Source organism: Lynx canadensis, chromosome F1, assembly GCF_007474595.2.
Source record: "Lynx canadensis isolate LIC74 chromosome F1, mLynCan4.pri.v2, whole genome shotgun sequence".
Classification (NCBI taxonomy): domain Eukaryota; kingdom Metazoa; phylum Chordata; class Mammalia; order Carnivora; family Felidae; genus Lynx; species Lynx canadensis.
In genome coordinates, this window is record NC_044319.2 from 18,767,793 (window position 1) to 18,787,895 (window position 20,103).

A 20,103-nucleotide genomic window follows, 5' to 3' on the forward strand; every position below is an offset into this window, starting at 1 on the left:
CATTGTTATCTTAAGACACTCATCTGGTGTCTGAGTCTGCAGGTGACACTGCTTAGGTACGGAGCGCGGAGTCGGAGCAGGGACGCGCCTGGGCTGCAGCCCTGGGATGGAATCCACCTGCCTCGGAAGCTGCTCGCGGCTGCTCCGGCAGCGCCTCCGCTGAGCTCGGAGGCTCCCGTTAACACTTGCCCAGGGACGTGCACCTGCCTTACCGCGCGAGCGCAGGGGCAGGTCTGCAGGCGGCCGGCAGAGCAGTGGAGCCGGAGGAACTGTCTTCGCCCAGGTGCAAGGCAGTGATTTCGGGAGAAGGAGCGGGCGGGTGAGTCTCTTTAGAGTTGGAAGGAAAGCAAGATCTTGGGTTTCTCTTCCTTGGAGGGACGGGGGACTCCCCCAGCTGGGTTTTGCACTTTCCTTCCCTCTTCCACCCGCGTGCGCCCCGGCCTGGCGCTGAAGCCCCACTTCAGACATGCTTTGGGCGACGGGGACCCTCGCTGCTCAGCAGGAAGGCAGCAGGCAAGTGGTCTAACGGCGGCGGCGGCAGCAGCAAAGCGGGGAGCAAGAGAATTATTTGAAAAGAGACATCCGCTCCCTCTCAAACGCTGAGGGGGAGGCATTCGCGTTTCCCCAAATGAGAAAGAGCCACAAGAAATCATGAAGTAAAAACTTTGGAAAGCTGCCACTGGAGATGTTGCACAAAACCCTGGAATCTTTTAGGAGTCTCCTCCCAGTCGGTGGAGGTTTGGGGAGCAGCTGATACAGCAAGGAGGGCTCTTGCAAGGATCCAAGGTAACAGTGCAGGGTTTTGGTAATATTTCTCTCTTCCCTTTTCGTTGTCCTTCCGTGTGTCCCTTGGTAAATGGATCATTTCGCCCTCCTACCACCCTCTTGCCCAGGTGCCTGGCAGTTAGAGGGAATGATCCCACCTCTTAGTTTCTGCCTTGTGGAGCTGAGCAGTGGACTTTGGGGTTTAGCAGGAGATCGCCCTGTTACTGCCTCCCTGGTGTTGCATGGCTGTCACAGGGCTTGGGCACTCTGCCTGACCTATATTGCTTTTGCCTGGTTTAAGTCCTCAAAGTTAGCGCAACTCCCATTAGCGTCAGAAAATCCAATCGGGCTGGATAATTGCAGAAGATGACGGGGACTTTCGCCTGCTCAGCGGCTGCTGGGCTGAACTGTATAGGCTGTTCGCTGTGTTTGGGAAGGGCCCCCAATTGCTGAGGGTGTGATACATGGTACATCTATATTCACATGCTCCTAGAGCTGGAAGGATTCACATGCTCCTAGAGCCCGTGGCATGTCGGTTAGCAGCTTCTTCCTCCCAGGCACATGCAGCCAAGAAAAAATTTCTGAAGAGTGCAACCCTGTGGGCTGCAAATAGTCTCCCCAGGGTGGTGGCAGAGCCCCATCGATTGAGTGGAGCCTGGCAGCACGCTGGAGATACGGGGAGAGAGCGGTGGTGTGCTGGGAAGGAGGGGCAGGCTGAGATTATAGAGCGATCCCTGTCCCTGGTTCTGTGATCATCTGGGTCCACAGTCTGGTGCTGCCTATGGTATGTGCGTGTGTTTATGTGTGTGCCTGTGCTCACAGCCGTATGCAGGAGGCAAGCTGCTGCCCAAAGAACCACGCGTGCACAGCTCTGCCTAGGAGAGATGCCTGGAGTGTTCCTTGCTAGTAAGAGCGTGAACTTGGGAGCCGTGGTTCCAGCCCGGAGGAGTTTTCTCCTCACCAAGCAGTCCCTCTGCATGGTACATATTTATCCAGGGTATATAGACCTAAGCCAAATATTAACTAATAATCAAGCTAATGCACTGTAACATGATTGAACAGACCCCTCTGTAAAGAACTGTGTGTGTGTGTGCTCTTCTTAGCCCTGGGAGCTGGGGTGCCCGGAGCAGGAACAAATGTTTTGTTAAAAGGGTAGCAATTGTAACAGGCCATGTGTATGGCTGGATAATCTGGGCCTTATTCAGCAGGAATAATGATATGTCCGCGTAGACCAATCAAGGAGGATAAAAGCTTTATCATAAGTCAAGCATTTCTGCCTCTGTCCTTCTCCAGACATGTGCATGTGGAGGGGACACTCTTTCTGACCATGTTCTCTAGGATGCATATAATGCCAGTATTAACCGAGCAGCTAAAGTATTTTACAGAATCCCCTGGGGGGCAGTCTGCTGACATCAGGCAACAGCAGAGTGATGCTGGAGTTGGTGTGTTTTCCCTCTTGATTTCACACAGTTGTGTGTATGTTATTTGTTTGAAGCAGGACCCTCCGGAGTTCCCTCTCACTCCCAATAAGTTGCTTTGCAGCACTGGAGACATGACCAAGCAAGGCTGCCACAGTGATCCTGAAATCTTAGCAATATCATAGCTGCTGCTCACTCTGGGGAAGGATGCATGCTTTGCTTCTTTCAGGAGGGATGAGATCTGGTAGGCGCAGAGCATAGATGCTATGAAATGTTTGAGGGAAAGGAAGCAAATGTCAGACCCCGGTCTTCCCTGCTGGGGGCGGGGGGGGGGGTGCGGTGGGGACTGGATCCACAGGGTTTCACAGCTGGGCAGCAGCCATGGAGAAGACAGAATCATCCTTGACTCTTTCTTCTCCCTCCTCTCCAAAAATGGGGCTGGCTTTGTCTCCCAGAATGGAGTGATGTGCACTGCAGTGTGGGCACCAGGAAGGAGGAGAGGAAGGAAGGACTGGGGAGGGTGCTCTACCAGCACTGGGCCAGGCTCAAGGATGGGGGCAGATCATCCTCTGGGCGTTCCCTTCTGGCCCTACTGACAGGTTGTTTACTGAGCAAGGCCAGAGGGCACAGAACATCCCTGCGTCATCAACTCCTTCTGATCGCCTTTCCCAAGGCACAGGCTGGCCACAGGGGAGCACCACATAAGAGATCCCTTCTGAGACGGTGCTCCAGAATCCCTCCCTAGCTCACAAACAAGAGGTAATCTGGAGGGACTTGAGACAGCTGCGTGGGCACTTTCTGCTGACGGGGATGCTTAGTGTCGAGGTTTCCTGGTTAGTGTTTTGTTTTCCCCACTGTGCAGTGTATTTTTGGCGATTCAACTCTTTCTCTTAAATAAGAAGAGCTTGTATCCGTTTTACAGTGGCATCCTTTTCCAATGGGCCAAGAGCATTTCAGGGAGCTCATCTAATTAAGCCTCGCACAGCTGATTGTCTCACTTATCTTTGATGACCCTAAGTGGAGCTTTCCTTCTTGGAAAAGCAAGGGCCGAGAACCTTGGAAGGATGAACTGCTTTACTTGGGGTCCCATGGAATGGGGTCTGGGGCTCAGCCCTCCTGGCCCAACCCCAGACTCCCCCGACTTCTCCTAAGGAATGGTTTCATCTCGGTAACTGAGATTTCATTCGATTGCTCTGTGCTTCACAGGAGTAGGAAGTGGCAGTGACGTAGGGCTTTGCCTCCAGCCCTGACCTAAGCGCTGCGAGGGATAAAAGTCTTAGAAGACCTTGCCTTGGCCCTCAGTGATCTTACAGTCTAGTTAGGAAAAGAGGCTACGTCTGGGAAAAAGATAAACGACAATATACATTCTCAGCAGCAGTTCAATACAAGAGATTCATGAGGCTGACCTAATTAATCCACGATTGATTTGTACAGATAACGAGAGCTATCAGTATTCCAAGGAAGGAGAATCTGAGTTGTGCCATGGGGGACGGGGTGGGATTTGCTTGGAGAGGAAGAAATGGAGAAAGGATTCCAGCTGACAGAGATGCCAACTGAGGCATAGTTAGAATGCTGGAAATTTCGAGGCTTGCACGTTTCCTTGGGGTTTACCCTGGGTCATTTCTCCCTTGGATCCTGGAAATACCATACACCTGAGTTAGTTACTTAAAGCATCTATTGGCCTAGAGGAAGCTACTCTCAGACCTTGGATACCTCATTAGGCGTTGAAAATTACCTAGCCTTCCAACCACCCTCAAGTCTAATCATACATGATGAGAAAAATAATGCTCAAGGTCAGGGACCTTATCAACATTGTATCAAAATTTTCGGTTGAAGATATTGGGGAAGAATCAGGCAAATTTCAAGAAAACATGAGAGAAATCTCCTCGTGGTTTAGAAACAGAATCTCCTAAGAGAGAGTCTCAATTTTCCTCCATTTCCGATTTCCCCACCCAGATGTCCCTATTGGGGTTTAGTTGAAACTGGCAAAATGCCAAAGCCCTTAGGCATTTAGCATTGAGCAGAAGATCTTCAATCTTAAGATTCTTGAGCACACCCATGTGCATAACCTCTTGCCTTCCCTCCTCTTTCCCTTTTAATAAAACATATGCTGTAGCCGTCACAAAGGAGGAGGCCACAGAAAGCAGGAGGGTGGGGCACAGAACCGCCCGCAGCTGTACCGGGTGCTGTGCTGCTCAGCCGAGCAGGAGAGGGAACCAGGCAGGCTGCCAGCCTGGGCAGCTTCAAGGAAGGGCCATGGGCTGCAGACGGCCAGGAGATGGCTGTGACCAGTCAGCCACACAGTTTGCTCCAGCAGCGAGCCTTGTCTCCTAGAGTAAAGGTCAAGGCAAACCATAGGTTCTGCGAGAGAACAACCACACTATTCATTGGTCTCCACTTGGCTTGAGACATCTATTCACCCTGCATGTCACTTGTTGCTTGGGTGGCCCCATTCCAAGATGGAGGCAGTTCCTAACAGGCACTGAGAGTAGAATGACCTACCTAAAGTCACACCATAATTGCCCTCAGGTCAAGAGGAAAATCCCCAGAACTTAGTTTGTGGGATCCCTTAGCCCCAAAGGGGCTGTCTGAGGACAGTCCTAAAGGATGTTTACTTTCTGTTTAAAATCTTCCCTTAGGCCTCCCTGTCGCCTTTGTTTTCTGTGTTCAGTGATCAGGCAGCCAGACGGTGGGTCTGATGCCTTTTTCTTTTCTGTTCAAGAAGTATCCATGCCATGTCGGGGGCCAAGGCAGAGGTCCAGGCCCATGGGTGTGTGGGGAGTGGTTGTGGGGTTAAAGGCTTTTCTCTTTGGAAGTGAAGAGAGGCCACTCAGCTGTGCTTCGGACTGGGGGCTGCGGTGGGTAGGGATCATCTGGCCAATGAGAATGCTGGTTGATCTCTTTTGAGATCTTTACTCTGCCACGCAGACGGAGATAAACTTGAGTAACGTCATTATAGCATGGAGTCTTCAACACCCAGTTCTATCATCCCTTTTCCTGGAACCCATGTGGAATGCAGATATGTCTGGAATGCAGGGTTGAGCAAGGGAATGGGTAATTTCACACCTCACAAGACGGAGTTCTAATCTGCGCTGTGCTCCTCATACAGTAGCCACGAGCCACATGTGGCTCTCGAGCACCTGAAATGCGTGCTGTGAGTATAAAGTGCATACTGAATTTTGAAAACATGGTTTAAAAGAACGCATGCAAAGTGTCTCATCACTAATTTTTAATATTGATTACCTGCTAAGATGATAATCTTCTAGATAGCTGGGGTTAAGTAAAATTTATTGAGATTAGGTTCACCCCCATTCTTTGTGCTTCTTCATGTGGCTATGAGAAGAGTTGAGATTGTGTATGTGGCTCACATCGCATTTCTTTTGGACGGTGCTGGTCCAGGGGCTGTAGAGTAGTGTCAGGTAATGTAGACAAAGGACAGAGGCGTGAGATAAGAGGAGCCAGAGACATGAAGAGATAGAACGTGGAGGGAGCGATGCCAAGCAGCCCAGAGGGCCTCGGGGTGTGTATTTCTGAAATCGAGAGTCGAGGAGGACACATGCGGCTTCCTTTGATTTACATTTGAGGGGCACCTCATCGACTATGATTCAGCCCACCCAAAGCATTTACAGAGCACTGCAGCCCTCATTTGACATTCAAACAACTCACAGATGACAGACCTGGTCATTTTATCCTAATGTTTTTGAGTTTCAGCCTGACAGTAGAAATAACCACGGAGATTATCTTGAGGGTTTCACCCCAAAGTGTGAGGACACAGCAGCTGGGACCAGCTAGGCGTGTTTGCTTTTCATATCTCCGTCTTTCTTCTCATCTCTACCACGTTATCATCTTTCCTTGGGAGAATTTTCCTTCAAACCAGATATGTTGCTCGTGTGGTAGGGAGAGAGAAGGGTCACTGCTGTGTGTTCAATATTCTTTTGTGGACCTATCAGTAAGAAGACTGAGGGGGAAGGCATCATGATTGAATTTTGTTTAATAATTACAGATTTAAACGTTATAATTCACTCATTGTTATCATTGTTCTTTTTTAACATTTTTATTTATTTTTGAGAGACAACACGAGTGGGAGAGGGACAGAGAGAGAGGGAGACACAGAATCCCAAGCAGGCTCCAGGCTCCGAGCCGTCAGCACAGAGCCCGATGCGGGGCTCGAACCCACGAACTGTGAGATCATGACCCGAGCTGAAGTCGGATGCTCAACCGACTGAGCCACCCGGGCGCCCTTCGTTGTTATTATTTTATTATTTTTAATTGCAGTGTGGTTTGGCGACAACTCGAACTCCACAAATTGCTCAGCATTTTATAGTTTACGAAGTATTTTCCAAGCTTTCTCTCACCCAATTCTCTGATTTTCCTTTCAAAGTTTTCCACGATCTGTCCCCAAACTACCTTTATTACTTTACTTTCTAATCCTTCTCTTGTATGCACTTCATTCAGTCTTGCTTAGTCAAACTGGTCTACTAACTGTTCTTCATGGTTAACCATGTAAAGTAGGGCTTATTACCTCTCTGAGCCTCCGTTTCATCATCTAGAAAATAAAAAGTAATAATGCTGCATCTCTCAAAGTGTTGTTCTAAATGTTAGACAGGACAAATTACATAAGGTTCCAAACACAGTTCCAGGAACATGGTTGATGCTCAACACATGTCAACCTCCTTTCCTACCAAAGGTCTTCGCTTTGATATTGCCAAGATTAAAATGTCCAAAGGTGAACTCACTACGTACAAATTTCACACATAAAATGAGTCCCCTCTCTAAATTCCCTGCTTTGGCTAAAGGCTCACCCAAACCCCCAGAGGCATAATTAAGAAATACAGGTTGTCCTGGGTTCTACTTCCTCTCACGAAGCCACCCACATCCAATCAATCCCAGAGGCCTGACAAGGTCTACCTCCTACTGGTTTCTCAAAGCCTCCCTTCCCTCCACCCCCCCCCCCCCCCCACTCTTTTGTCAGGCTCTCATTCCTTCTCATTTGGAGTTTCCCAATGCTCTGTCTCCCTGTTTCGTCTCTTAAAGCCTAGCCAGTCCAGTCTCCTCCCTGCAGCTAGGGCAAACTTTCAAGATGGTAAACTTGAGTACGCTTCTCCCCTTATTGTAATCCTCCAATGATCCCCACTACAGTCAGGGTAAGACCCTAAATGTCTTCACATGACAAACAGGAGATACTTCACAAGCCGGCCTAGCAGTCTCCCCATGCCTCTGTCCACGCCCCGCTTAGCACTCCAGCCGCCTGAAATGACAGACAGGACCGTTAGGTGTAGCTGTGGTTCTCCTGCAGGACCGTCCCCTGACCTGTCCTGCTTCTCCAGGGTTTCAGACCTTCAAGACTGTGTCAAGATGATCTCTTCTGTGAACACCTCCCCGAGATTCTGAGAAAGAATTAATTCCCTCCTCTTCTGTACTTGTACACATTTCACTCAGCCTGTCTTTTTGTGCTGTACCCACCGCACTATCATGAATTGTTAATATGGCCATCTCCTGCACTTAAAGGTATGGTTGGGATTGGCTTTCAAAGACGTATTTCTCAGAAAATATTTATTTAGTATATTATTAGGTATATGTGCCACGTATTCTTCTTAGGCACTGGGGATTCCACAGAGAACAACAGACAAAATCTCTGCCAGCAAGTTGCTCACCTTCCAGGGGGAAGATAGGGTAAGAATCGTAATAATGATTATTATTAAGATTGCTGATAATAGCTAACAGTTGAATAGCACTTATGTGTCAGGCATTGCTGAAAGCTTGACATACATTAGCTCGTTTACTTCACCTAAGGATCCTATAATTCTCATTTTGATAAGTCCTACATTCCCATTTCATAGGTGATGACTTGGAGGCCCAGCGAGGTTAAACAATTTGTCCAAGGTCACACCGTTAGTAAAGGGGGTATTTCGTGTTCTAACCCAGTTTCGATTCTGAACCTGTATTGTTTCTTACTATGGTATCCAGAAAAAATAGACATATAAACAAATAAGTGAGATCATTTCATGTGTTGGTAATGAAGATTATTAAAATGGAGTATTAGAGTGAGTGAAGTGGTGGTCAGGGAGGGTCTCTTCAAGGAAGAAACATTTTTTTAATATTTATTTTTGAGAGAGAGAGGGAGACAGAGCATGAGTGAGGGAGGGGCAGAGAGAGGGAGACACAGAATCCCAAGCAGGCTCCAGGCTCCAAGCTGTCAGCACAGAGCCTGACACGGGGCTCGAACTCACAAACCGCGAGATCATGACCTGAGCCGAAGTCGGACGTTCAACAGACTGAGCCACCCAGAGCCCCAAGGAGGGAACACATTTAAATTGAAACCTGATTGTCAATTGAGGAAGGTAGAAATCCCAGGGTGGGGAGGGATCAGGAGAAGAGAAGTTGTATGCTGTTTGTAATCCAGGCTCTAGCTGCTGTGATGTCCACTGCTCGTGGTAGGCACTCAGTCCTGAGTGGTCTTGGGGAGCGACAAATTGTCCAACTGTTCCCCAAACCTCTGCCATCAGTCCACCTGTCCCTTCTGTTCTTTTGGTTTAAAACATATCTCACAAGGTGTCTGGTTTGCTGCTCCCCAGAAAGGTAGAAGGTGCAGGGACACACACACACACACACGCGCGCACACACACACACACACACACACACACGCATCCCCGCTCTGCTGAACCACTTTATTTCACTTCTCTCCTGTGAATGACGTATCACTCAGAACCTTAGTGAAGTGACAGGCACAGGCACAGCGAAGAGGCTGGAGACAACCCAGAGGCATGAGCAAAAGGGGAAAAGAAAATTATTTTTTAACAAGACGAGAAGTGACTTGGACTGGCGGGAGAAAAGGGAATTGGATCAGGGAGGGGCATGCAGGGTGGGGGTGCTTTGTTTCCTCACCTGGGTGGTAGTTTGTGTTACAGTTTTTCATATGTGTTTTATGTATATCCACACGTATATGTATACACACGTATATACACAAACACACATATATATTTATATACAACACACTACATATATACACATATATACATATATATCTTCTCTATGAATATTTCTCATAATAAGGCTAAAAAAATTGGTGGAGCAAGTTCATACCTATTTAATGTGCATCCAAAGCCTACTTTATGACAAACATTGTACCAGGCTTGTTTTTACTTATATTGTTGTATTTAATTTTTTTAATTTATTTATTTTGAGAGAGTGAGTGGGGGAAGGGCAGAGAGAGAGAGGGAGAGAGAGAGAATCCCAAGCAGGCTCCTCACTGACAGTGCAGAGCCTGATGCGGGACTTGAACTCACAAACCTGAGCAGAAACCAAGAGACGCTTAGCTGACCGAACCACCCAGGTGTCCCTAATTTTTATTACCGCCTTTATGAAGTAAATATCATTCCTGTTTACAGACTGAAAAATAAGGAGGACAAAGAACAGAGGAGTTGCCATTGAGACCCAGGGCTCTTGCCCCCTGCACCATGCACTCTACCTTTTGCACGGGAAAGCTCCAAGGGTCAGCAAGGTGGGGAGGAAAGGCCCCTGATTTCTGGGTCAGGCAAACTTGGGCCTCAATGTAATCTTGGCCACTCACTAGCTGTTTGAGCTCAGATACACTTCATAACCCCTCTGAGCTTCAGTATCCCCATCTAGTGCAGTGGAGACAGTTAACCCCTTATCTGCACAAGTATCGTGATGATTGAAGAGGATTGAAAAATATCAGCAAAGTGTCTGCTACACAATGGGCACTCAAAAATGGCAGCTACTGTGTTCGTGTCCTGAAGTATTAAAGCTCATCAGACTTTGACTTTCGTGGAGAGCAATGATGGCATTTAGCTGCGGTCAGTGGGAGTCAGGTAGTATGTGCTGTTAGATGCCAGTGAGTCAGGAACTTCCGGGCAATAGTACCGTATGCCAGGCAGCATGCTAAGTGCTTTCCAGGCATTGTCTCATTTAATCATCCTACACCCCTCTGAGAAGACTTGTTCTCTTCTGTTTGTAGATGAGGACATTAAAGTTCAGAGAGATTAAAGAGCTAATCCAAGGTCACACCACTTGGAAGTGGCAGAGCCTAGTTTTGAACCCAGGTCTGTCAGGTCCCAGAGCTCATGCTCTTCCACATTGGGCTTTGCAAAGTGATCACGGTCTTAGGTCGTGTCCGGGGGAAAGGGCACATTTGTGGTCAAGGTAAGGGTATCTGTTCCAAGGTCTGGGCTAAATCAGTCAGGAGTGGACTGGAAACACTGTTAAACCCTTAGGGGATTTGTGGGGCAAGCCAAGAGAGTTACTACATGTTCAAAAATGCTGCCAAGTTTCAAGTGCAATGCCTTACACGTTCAAAAATGCTGCCAAGTTTCAAGTGCAATGCCTTACACGTCGGGGGTATTTTGTATGTGCGGGCTGAATATTTCAAGTACCTGTGTTTCTGAATACAGGCGTCGTTCCATTTTCAAAAGAGCAGGCAATTTTAAAACAAATAAAATGAATCGAGTCCCTAGGCTTGGAGGAGAAGTTTTCCCTGAATTATGCAAGGACATATTAGCAGTGGTTTTTAACCTTTAAAGAAGGAGACAAGTCTAATCAAATAAACCCTTACCCAGAACCCCAATAGATGAAGCAGATAAGAGTAGACTTCCCTGATTGGAGCAGGTCTGGGGACCTGGAGCTCCCCCACCTGTCACCTGTCACTTGTCTTTTCTCATCTGCATGTAGTCCTTGAGGAACCTCCTTGGAACCTAAAGTCTGTTCATGGTACGCTGCAAACCACTGCACTACAGAATTCCTTTAAAAAGCAAGACTTGGCGATTCATGTAAAATAATGGGTGACATATTGAAATTGATTTTAAAATAGGAAACTCTCAACCAGCCCCCAAACACCTGTGAATTGACTAATGACTGTTGTTCATTCTTGTTCTGGATTGAAGGTGCATGAAATTCGACGCGTAGAAATAAAATGTCTGCTTTGAGTCAGGCACAGTGCTAGTCACGGTATCACTGGCCGTAAGTTCAGTGTAACAAATCCCTACAAAGTAGGTATTATTCCCATTTGGCAGATGAGAAAAAATAAGTACAGAGAGGTTAAGTCGATTATCCAAGATCTCACAGCTAGTGAGTTGTGGAGTGGGGCTTCAAACTCAAGTCATAGGATGGATTAGAAAGCCAGAGTATAGCCACAAACCTGTGGCCTCTGCAAGCATGGATCAGGAGTGATACTGCCTCTCTCTGTCAACGTTTTTTGTTTTTTTTTTTTTCTTTTTTTGTCGTCGTCGTTGTTTGGTTTTTTGGTCTTTTGTTTGTGTTTTACTTTTCCCAATACTCCTCAGTGGTGAGATTTTACAGAAAAACTCTCTCTGGACCCTCTGACCTCCAATGACTCTGCTTTCTAGTGCACTGAGGCCTCCTGGGACCCCGGCCGAGGTCCTCCCTCACAGCCCCTTCCCCTCCTCATCCCTAACCTCAGGGAGGGACTGGCCATCAGGGTCCATCCAGCCTCAGTGGCAAGACCTTGGTGACCAGGAGGCAGCGAGTGTCCTGGGCACCAGGCTGCTGGGCTGAGGAAGTGTGGGGGATTCCTGCTCAGCTGAGGTCTGGTGGCCTGGAGATGGGGCTTACTGGGAGAGTGTGGGGTGGGGTTGTGGAAGGAAGTCCTTGGAATACCCTTAGAGGTATGGAAATGCTTAGGCACTCAGTAAGGAATGCGGGGGCGGTTAATTTCTGCCTCCCCCTCACTGGTGTTCAGCCATTTAGCATGTGCTATAAATAAGCCATCAGGCAGGAGCAGGGGAGATGGGTGAGCAGCCTTCCGGCGGGGAATGGGGTCCTGGGGGCTCCCTGCACGTGCCTCTTTCCCTTCCCGCGATCTTTGTCCTTTGGGATCTGAGCCCTGCGGGATAACGGAGCAAGGTCAACATCCTCCCGAAGCCTCGGGGCACTGGAGACCCCTAGAGGCAAAAGGCTGCATTACAAGCCCCCCGGTTGCAGAGGTGCAGGCGGGGAGCCTTGCCGGGAGCCTGCCGTACCTTTCCCAAGACCCGTGCCTGGAAGTGCAAGCCCGTAATCTCCCAAGGGACAAGGGCGGGTCGGAGGGCGGTTGTGTGTGGGATGGGGTGGGGGTGGTAGCAGCAGTACTGGCGACCCTCCCCCTCCCTGCCCCCACCCATTGTCCCTTCCGATGCCAGTGGCTGCTGCTGCCAGCTTCTTAGCCCCTGCAGCAGCCCCGTCAGCCCTCCCGGCAACTCCCCACCGCCTCCATCCAAATGATGTCTTTCCCTCAGGGCCTCCACGCCTCTCAGTAACCTGATCAACTAATTTGTCCTGAAGTATTAATGACTAATAATGATGCAATGTGCTGCCCTCTCAATTAACACTCGAGCACTTCTGAAGACAGATTCACATATTTTAACCCGAGTAGGAGACTGGTGTTTTTTCCGTTTTGAGAGGAATTTGTAGGCCCCTCAGAGGGAGCCATACAGACAGCTGCCTGTTCAGGACCTATGCTGCATTACTCCTAATCTTCGCGATGTTGGGGGCGTTATGCCCAAAGAAGGCCTGCTCTCACCCACAGTCCTTAAAAGCAGGGCTTGGTGCTGGTGATGGGCACACACAGGAGACCCTGTCTCTCCTGCCTCCTCTCCCACAGCTAAGTGGGGACTGAGAGAAACCCGAGGCGGCAGAATCCACCCTGACGCCCATGTAGCCTTCATTAGGAGAAGTCTGGAATGCAGGAGTTGCCATAGACGGCTTCCCGATGTCTCAGTATTACGTCTCTGGGCGTCTGGTGGGCTTTCACTCACTTGTGAGATGATCTAGGCGTCTAGAGATTCTGGCCCCGGGATGATTCACTTGGGTTCACGTGTCTGGCAGGCTCTGCTATGTGTTAGCTATGCACTGTGCCAAGGTAACCACACAAGCCTCAGTTCCCACATCTGTAAAATGGATGCAGTAAAACTCGTGTCACAGGATTATTTTGAGTCTGAAATGAAATGATGGAGAATTAGCACTTCCTGTAATGTTCGGTGCATGCACAGTACTCAGTAAACGACAGCTCTTTTTCCTAACCGTGTTGTTTTTGTTTTTACCATTTTTGCCCTATCCCAAACTTTCAGTGCAGGGCAGCATACAAAGGTCCTATTTATTAGTTAAAAGCAGGTGAAGCAGTGCAGCCTCCTAGGTGTGGTCGGTTTGGTAATGAACTAGATTTCTTTCCAGGTGACAGCACTGCATGGAGTTTTTGGGTTTGTCTCGGTCTTTTTTTTTTTTTTTTTTTTTTTTTGCCTCTGCTTGGTTTTTTTTAATGTATCTCACAAATGCAGTGAGCAAAATGGATTTGGCAGTGACTTAAAAAGACTTAATGCATTTTGAAAAGAAAAAAAAAGGCACAACAAAAACTGGTTTGTTTCTGTGATATATGGTTCGTGTGATATGACAAAAATCCATTTTTATGCTTAGGAAAATTGGCTAATTTTAAAACAGTTGACACATGCCGTATGCATATAGAGTAATGATAGATTTTGCTCAGGCAAACAACCAAAGAACACAGGGCCGGTGATATCTCTGTTAGGGCTTTAGTCGGTTAAATCCTTATTTGGTGGCAGACCCGTTCCACACAGGAGAGGAGAGTGAAATGACAAATGGACTCCTTGTGGCCTCAGGTGCTAGAGTCAGATATTTTATCATAAAGATACCAACCACCAAGCTTGGAACACACACTGTGTTTTCATGAAGCGAGCAAGAGCGGACAGACTTAGGAACCTACCTGAAGAGCAAGCTGTATGTGCAAAAAGGTGAACAGTTTTTAAAGATATTATCTGGACAAAACAGGGAGAATAGTGCAAGGGACACTGAATTGTTCAGCCACCCTGATCTGGTGAAATTTGCCTGGTCATTTCTCCTGCTGGACCCACGGATGCTTTTCGGACTCCTGATAGCAGCCTTTAGCATCCTCTGGTCACACTAAAAGGGGACGCCCACATAGTCCCCGTTACTGCCATTTAGGACAACGAGATTACATATGAAAATACGACACTACAGAAGTTGCGTGTGAACTAGAAAGTGATCATGAAAAGTTTAAGATGGAGACAAGCTCTCTGTTAGCTTGATGTCCCTCCCGTAGATTCCTCCACTTTTGGCTCCTAGTGTAGGTCAGCCAGGGACCCATCTCCATCACAGGCTAATGACATGCTTTCTATTTGACTCAAAAAAAGCCTTTGGCTTTTTGTTTTTATTTTATTTTATTTTATTTTATTTTATTTTATTTTATTTTATTTTATTTTATTTCATTTCATTTTATTTCATTTCATTTCATTTTATTATTTATTTCAAGGCAATATTTAATTAGTGACTGCAGAGGAAAAAAGCTGAACAGCTTAGAGAAGGTTTATGGTTCAGGTCTGCAACTGTCAGCAATTTGACATTCTAATCCTGTTATTTCTCACCTTAAACTGAACAGAGTCAGCAGGGTTGGGTTGTTTTTTTTTTTCTCCTCTTCCCATAATTCATCTAGCTATTAGGTTCCCCTCCCCTACTTCCTACGCTCCTCCTTTGCTTTATCTGACTTCTTTGTCCTGTTTTTTACTGCATTTCTTTCTGGATATCAAAACCAAAACAAATAAAAAAACCAAAACAGTATCTTGGTGGTTGATTGGTGACTGAACCACTTAGAAGAGAAATTAATTCTTCTACTCCCTACTTTGATTCCCAGAATGAGCCCCCTGTATCCCACGTGAACTTGACCGCTCAGGTGACTGCAGCTGAGAAACTGAGCAGTGTCCCTGGTTCTCTTCTTAGGTGTAGACTGTAAACATTTTGTAGCCAGGATCTGAGCCTTCTATCTAGCACAGGGAAAAATTTTTAATGTTTATTCAATTAAACAACCTCACCATCTACCCCCATAGCATCCACTTTTCATTAAATAAAATACAGGCTTCTGGGAGGTTAACAAGTATCCTTCCTGTTGCGAAAAATTTCGTATTCAGGATTTCAAATGTATAGAATTCCAAAATCAGGAAAGTGTTTTCTTTAATGCAGTGGTTCTCAAAATTTAATGTGCACCTGGGGAGCTTGTTAAAATGCAGACTCTTCAGTTCCTCCTTCGGAGAGTCTGATTCTATAGGTCTTGTATAAAATTCAGAAGACTGTGTTTTAATAAGCAGATGATCTAAAGACCACCCTTTGAGAAACACCATTTTAAGGCAAACCAAATAAAATGTCACCCAGTTCAGTCTGGCCGAACATTAGTGTCCCTTAAGCAGTTAATGGGTGTCATGAAGGAAATAAGGTCTGTGCTTGGAAGAGGTGGGGTCATGGTTCTCTTCTTCCCACCTGCCCTTCCTATACCATTGGAGGTTTATAATTCACTTAGCAGGCTAGAGGTTCTGAAATGTTTTGCAATAAAGAAACATACAATTTCACTTTATTTAGACAAATATTTCCAATATGTCTTGACCTTGACATTTTTAATCATTTAACTTTATGGCGAAAAACCTATGCAGTTGGGGCGAATTCCATACGGAAACCATTGTCATGGGGGGATGGGCAGCATCTACTGGACAAGGGAGATACAGCAGCCCGGCTCCACTATAATCAGATTTCCCAAGGAGAGAATGTGTAACATTCGTGTGGCACCACATTAGTGGGGGAACCACTGACCGTGGGAAGATCTTATCGTCCGGAGAAGTGTTGGTTATAATAGCTGTCATTGGTTAAGCATTTAGTATTCACCAGGTACTGTTCTGCATTTTTGAATATGTATTACCTTATTTACTTCTCAAAATAACCCTATGAGTCAGGCACTTTATCCCCATTTCACTGAGGATGAAACTGAGACACTGAGAGGCTACTATTTGCTTAAGATCACAGAGTTTGAAAATAGTTGACTAGGATCCGAACCCAGGCAGTGAGCCTCAAGAGCCTGTCCTGTTATCTGCTCTATCAGACAGCCTCTCGTGCAGTAGCGAAGGTTCTGGGAATTTCTGCCAGGGAGGAATGACAGCTCCAGCTACCTCTCAGTGCCTCAGGATTCTCTTCCTGCGTGAGGGCCTGGGATCATTGCCCCTTATTCATCAGAGAATTTATTATAATGACCGCCTGACCCTCTGAAAGATTTTGCTGTACTTAAACACAAAATATGCTTAGCAAAACAACCTGACAAGGATGATTCATGGAGAGCAATTAGGTGCAGAATCCTGTGCCTACCAAATAACGGACTGGGCTGAAGATCTGGCCATCCTGCTGACACCTTCATACGAAATGCAATCGCCTGGTCCTTGTCAGGCTAGCCTGGTCTCAACCCCTTCATGTACCTGACCATTGAAGGAGTCCCTGAAGGGGCAAGCTGGGCTGGGTGACACAGTTCCAATTTACTTCACCTCTTTGGCCCTCGGCTTCCTAGTCTTAATTCAAAAAGGGGAGGGAGACTAATGAGACCTGCATTGTGGCAAGGCATAAATCGGTATGTAGGTACATATATGTGTACGTATGTAGGACGAGTAGAGCTTTCCTGTCAGTTCCTTCAAAGGTGTTAATGAGGAGATAACAGGAGGTCAAAGTCATGGTCCTGGGGAGTGAGAGGGAATTGAGAAAGAAACATCTTGGCTCCCAGATCCTGGATCTCTTCCAAAATGCAGGTGGGATGTGGGTCACTGGAACTTACAATCCAGCCAGGAGTTTTTGGTTACTTTAATTTCCTTCTTTGTAAAAATGTGAATAATACTAGTTATAGACATATCCCACTGGGGAACTTGGACTCTCCTTTATTAATGAAAGCTGGAGAAGTGTCGCAGGATAACGGCGGAGAATTTCCCAACCCGATTTCCAAAGAACTAACACTTGCCAAGCATCCTTTTAGACACTCTACAAATTGTAGACTATTCAGTTGCCCCCTTGAAGATCAGGAAGCTGAAATTTAGGCAGGTTTGTTACCAAGAGTCAGATACTCAACCGACTGAGCCACCCAGGCTTTTTGTGCATCCAGGCTGCTGACCTGCCATCAGGCACCAGCCCCAGGAGCCCATCAAAAGAGCTGGTCTTCCAAGGTCTCTCCTTCTGAACTTACTCCTGTGGATCCTGAAGCCCCTTGGCAGTTAATGAGCTTAGTGGAAAATCCCTCCCTCCCAAACTGAGCACATACACTCACCAAAATAAGTCTTCTCAAAATAATTTTCCTTTGGATCAGGTCTCAGACGTGCCAAGCACAGGATCAGGACCAGAGCAGGGACTGAGCATTTCAATCCTGCGGGCTTCACGTGAAGCCTGGATAATCAACCGTGAGGAGCAGGAGGAGGAGGAGGACGACAAGGAGTGTGGGGGTTAGTTTAACTAAAGCAGACCTTGTGAGGGCTTTTCTAAGCACTCCCATGTGGAGAGCCCCACTCTTCTCAGAGGAATACAAATTCTATTCCTTTTACTTGATCATATAGCAAGTGCTTAAGATCACAAACTCTGGGAAGGCTGCCTGTAGATTTATCATTATTGGTTGAACCTGAGTGGCTGTGGGGGTACAGAAGGGTTCATAACATTCTTTCCACTTTCGTATACGTTTGGGAAAGTTCCATAATTAAAAGAATAAGATAAATCATGAATTTGGAGAGAGAGAGAGAGAGAGAGAGAGGGAGGGAGGGAGAGGGAGAGACTTGAACAGAAATTCCACACAAACACTTTCTTGCTGCGTTATCTGGGACCAATGATTTACATTTTCTGAGCCTTTGTTTTCTTACCAATACAATGGAGATAATATCTGTCTAAAAGGATTATTGTTGAAAAATAAATGAAATAGTGAAATAATGAACTTAGCTCAGCGACAGGCCCATAAAAATTGCTCGATGAATAACTATCTTTGTGGCTGTGTTATTTTTTATCTTTGTTGTTAGTATCATTTTGTGAGTTCCTTACAGCAGTTACTGTACCTTCTTGAGGTTCGTATTCATCCTATCTAGTTCAATTCCAAGCTCATATAACAAGAGCAACGAATATTTATTGAGCTTCTCCAAGGCGCCAGGCATTTTCTAGGAGCCAGAGATAGAGCAGTGAACAAAATAGACAGAAAATAATATCCCAGCCCTTATGGAGCTTATATTTTTGTGGGAGGAGACGAAATAAGCAAGAGTCATTATGAATAAGTGAGTGGTATTTTTTGCTAGAAGATAGTAAGTGCTGTGAGAAAAAAAATAGAGCAGGGGAGATTGGAACAGTCGAGGAGGGTTGCACAATTACATGGGATAGTTAGGGCAAGACCCAATGACAAGATAACATTTGAGCAAAGTCCACAAGAAGGTGGGAAAGTGGTTATGTGGTTATCGGGAGAATTTTCCCCACAGTGGGAAATTAATATATTTTGTTTAATAGCTCCTTGAGACCTATTTAACTCTTTTTTGAAAATATTTATTTATTTTTGAGAGAGATTGAGAGAGCACGAATGGGGCAGGAACAGAGAGATGGGGAGAGAATCCCAAGCGGGCTCTGTGCTATGTCAGCACAGAGCCCAACAGGGGGCTCGAACTCATGAACCATGAGATCATGACCTGAGCCAAAATCAAGAGTCAGATGCTCAACTGACGGAGCCACCCAGGTGCACTGAAACCTATTTAACTGTTATATCACCTCTTAACTTCCACGCTATGCATGCTTTATCCCATGGTAGGCTCCCTAAGAGCTTAGAGAATGTACCATAGTTTACATTTATGCTTAATCCCAGAGCTCTATAGGTTAAGAACTCAGTAATTGTTTATGGAAAATAAACTCACACCTATCTTTGCTGAGAGTTCTTTTTTGTAAAAGCAGAAACTGCATTGTATACGTTTGCAATAGAACTCACCCTCTTTACACATACCTTTATAAGACGTCCTTTTCTAAGTTTTATTAATGTGATGCTTTCAATTAAGCTAACTCAGGACACAGCACCAATTAATTATAGGGAAATCTGTAGCTCGGAAGAATTTGGGGGAGGTGAAAAAGGCGGACACAGGACACAGGACAGACACAACTGATGTCTTTAGTGCAGTCCTAACTGGGACAAAACGTTTTAAGAGTCTTAATGCAAATTAAGAATTGCAGTTATACATTATGTGACCTTAATTGAAAGCAATAGGCCCCAGTTAGATTTGATTCCACAAATCCAAACAAATGACCAAAGGCTGCTATTAAGGAAGCTGAAAAAAAGCTACCTGAAAAAAGTAATTTTCTTATGATGTTGTCAGCAAGATTTTCTGCCATGGAGTTCTCTCACAAGGTCCATTTGGTAATCATGTTCTTTAGTAACCACACCTCCCAGAACAGGATCCAAGACCGCTCCGCCTCTGGTCAAGCACCTGTCCACAGTGAATGGTGTTGAGAGACGGCAGAATGATTCATTTGGTTGCTCCTGATGTCTTCCAGAGAAGAACCACAGCCAACAATGGTAAATTACCTTCTGGATGGTAAATTACCTGCAGGCTTGTTGAAGATCCAACAGACAAAGACCCTGATCTCGCCTCCTTAACACAGACCTGCCCTGTCTGGTGCTGAGGAATCTGGACTTTTTTTTCTTCAAGTAACTTTATCAGTATAAATGCTTCTCAAATTGGGACCTACACAGCACAGATCATTATTTTCAACAGAGGCCTCTACATTGTGATGTTTTGTCCTCATAGAGCCTGACGGAGTAACAATACATTGTGTAACTGCCAATCTCCAGAGAGACCCTCACAAAAGCAGGTTGTCTGTCTCCTGTCTCCTAAGGCAATCTCATGAATAAACCATCTTAATGTTAAGTCATGTGCATAAATAACCTAAGCCAGGCTTGTGAGAGAAAACAAAAAGAGAGTATGTGGGACACTGATCACTCACCATCGGTGTTCCCTCAGCCAAGATTCGGGAGGGTTCCTTGAAGCTTGGTAACAGGTGGTTTACCCATAAGTTTCAACTGAACAGAAATTCCATTCCATTTTAATGTCCCCTTTCTGGAACTCAG

General features: G+C 46.2%; 1 protein-coding gene across 1 annotated transcript in view; it reads left to right on the top strand.

Moving 5' to 3' along the window:
- The window catches only part of BRINP2 (BMP/retinoic acid inducible neural specific 2), a 122,293-nt gene continuing 102,190 nt past the window's right edge, over window positions 1–20,103 (top strand). Inside the window, exon 1 of the mRNA XM_030302389.2 lies at window positions 1–786. The gene's annotated coding sequence lies outside the window, so the exon portion shown is untranslated. The remainder of the gene's footprint in view (window positions 787–20,103) is intronic.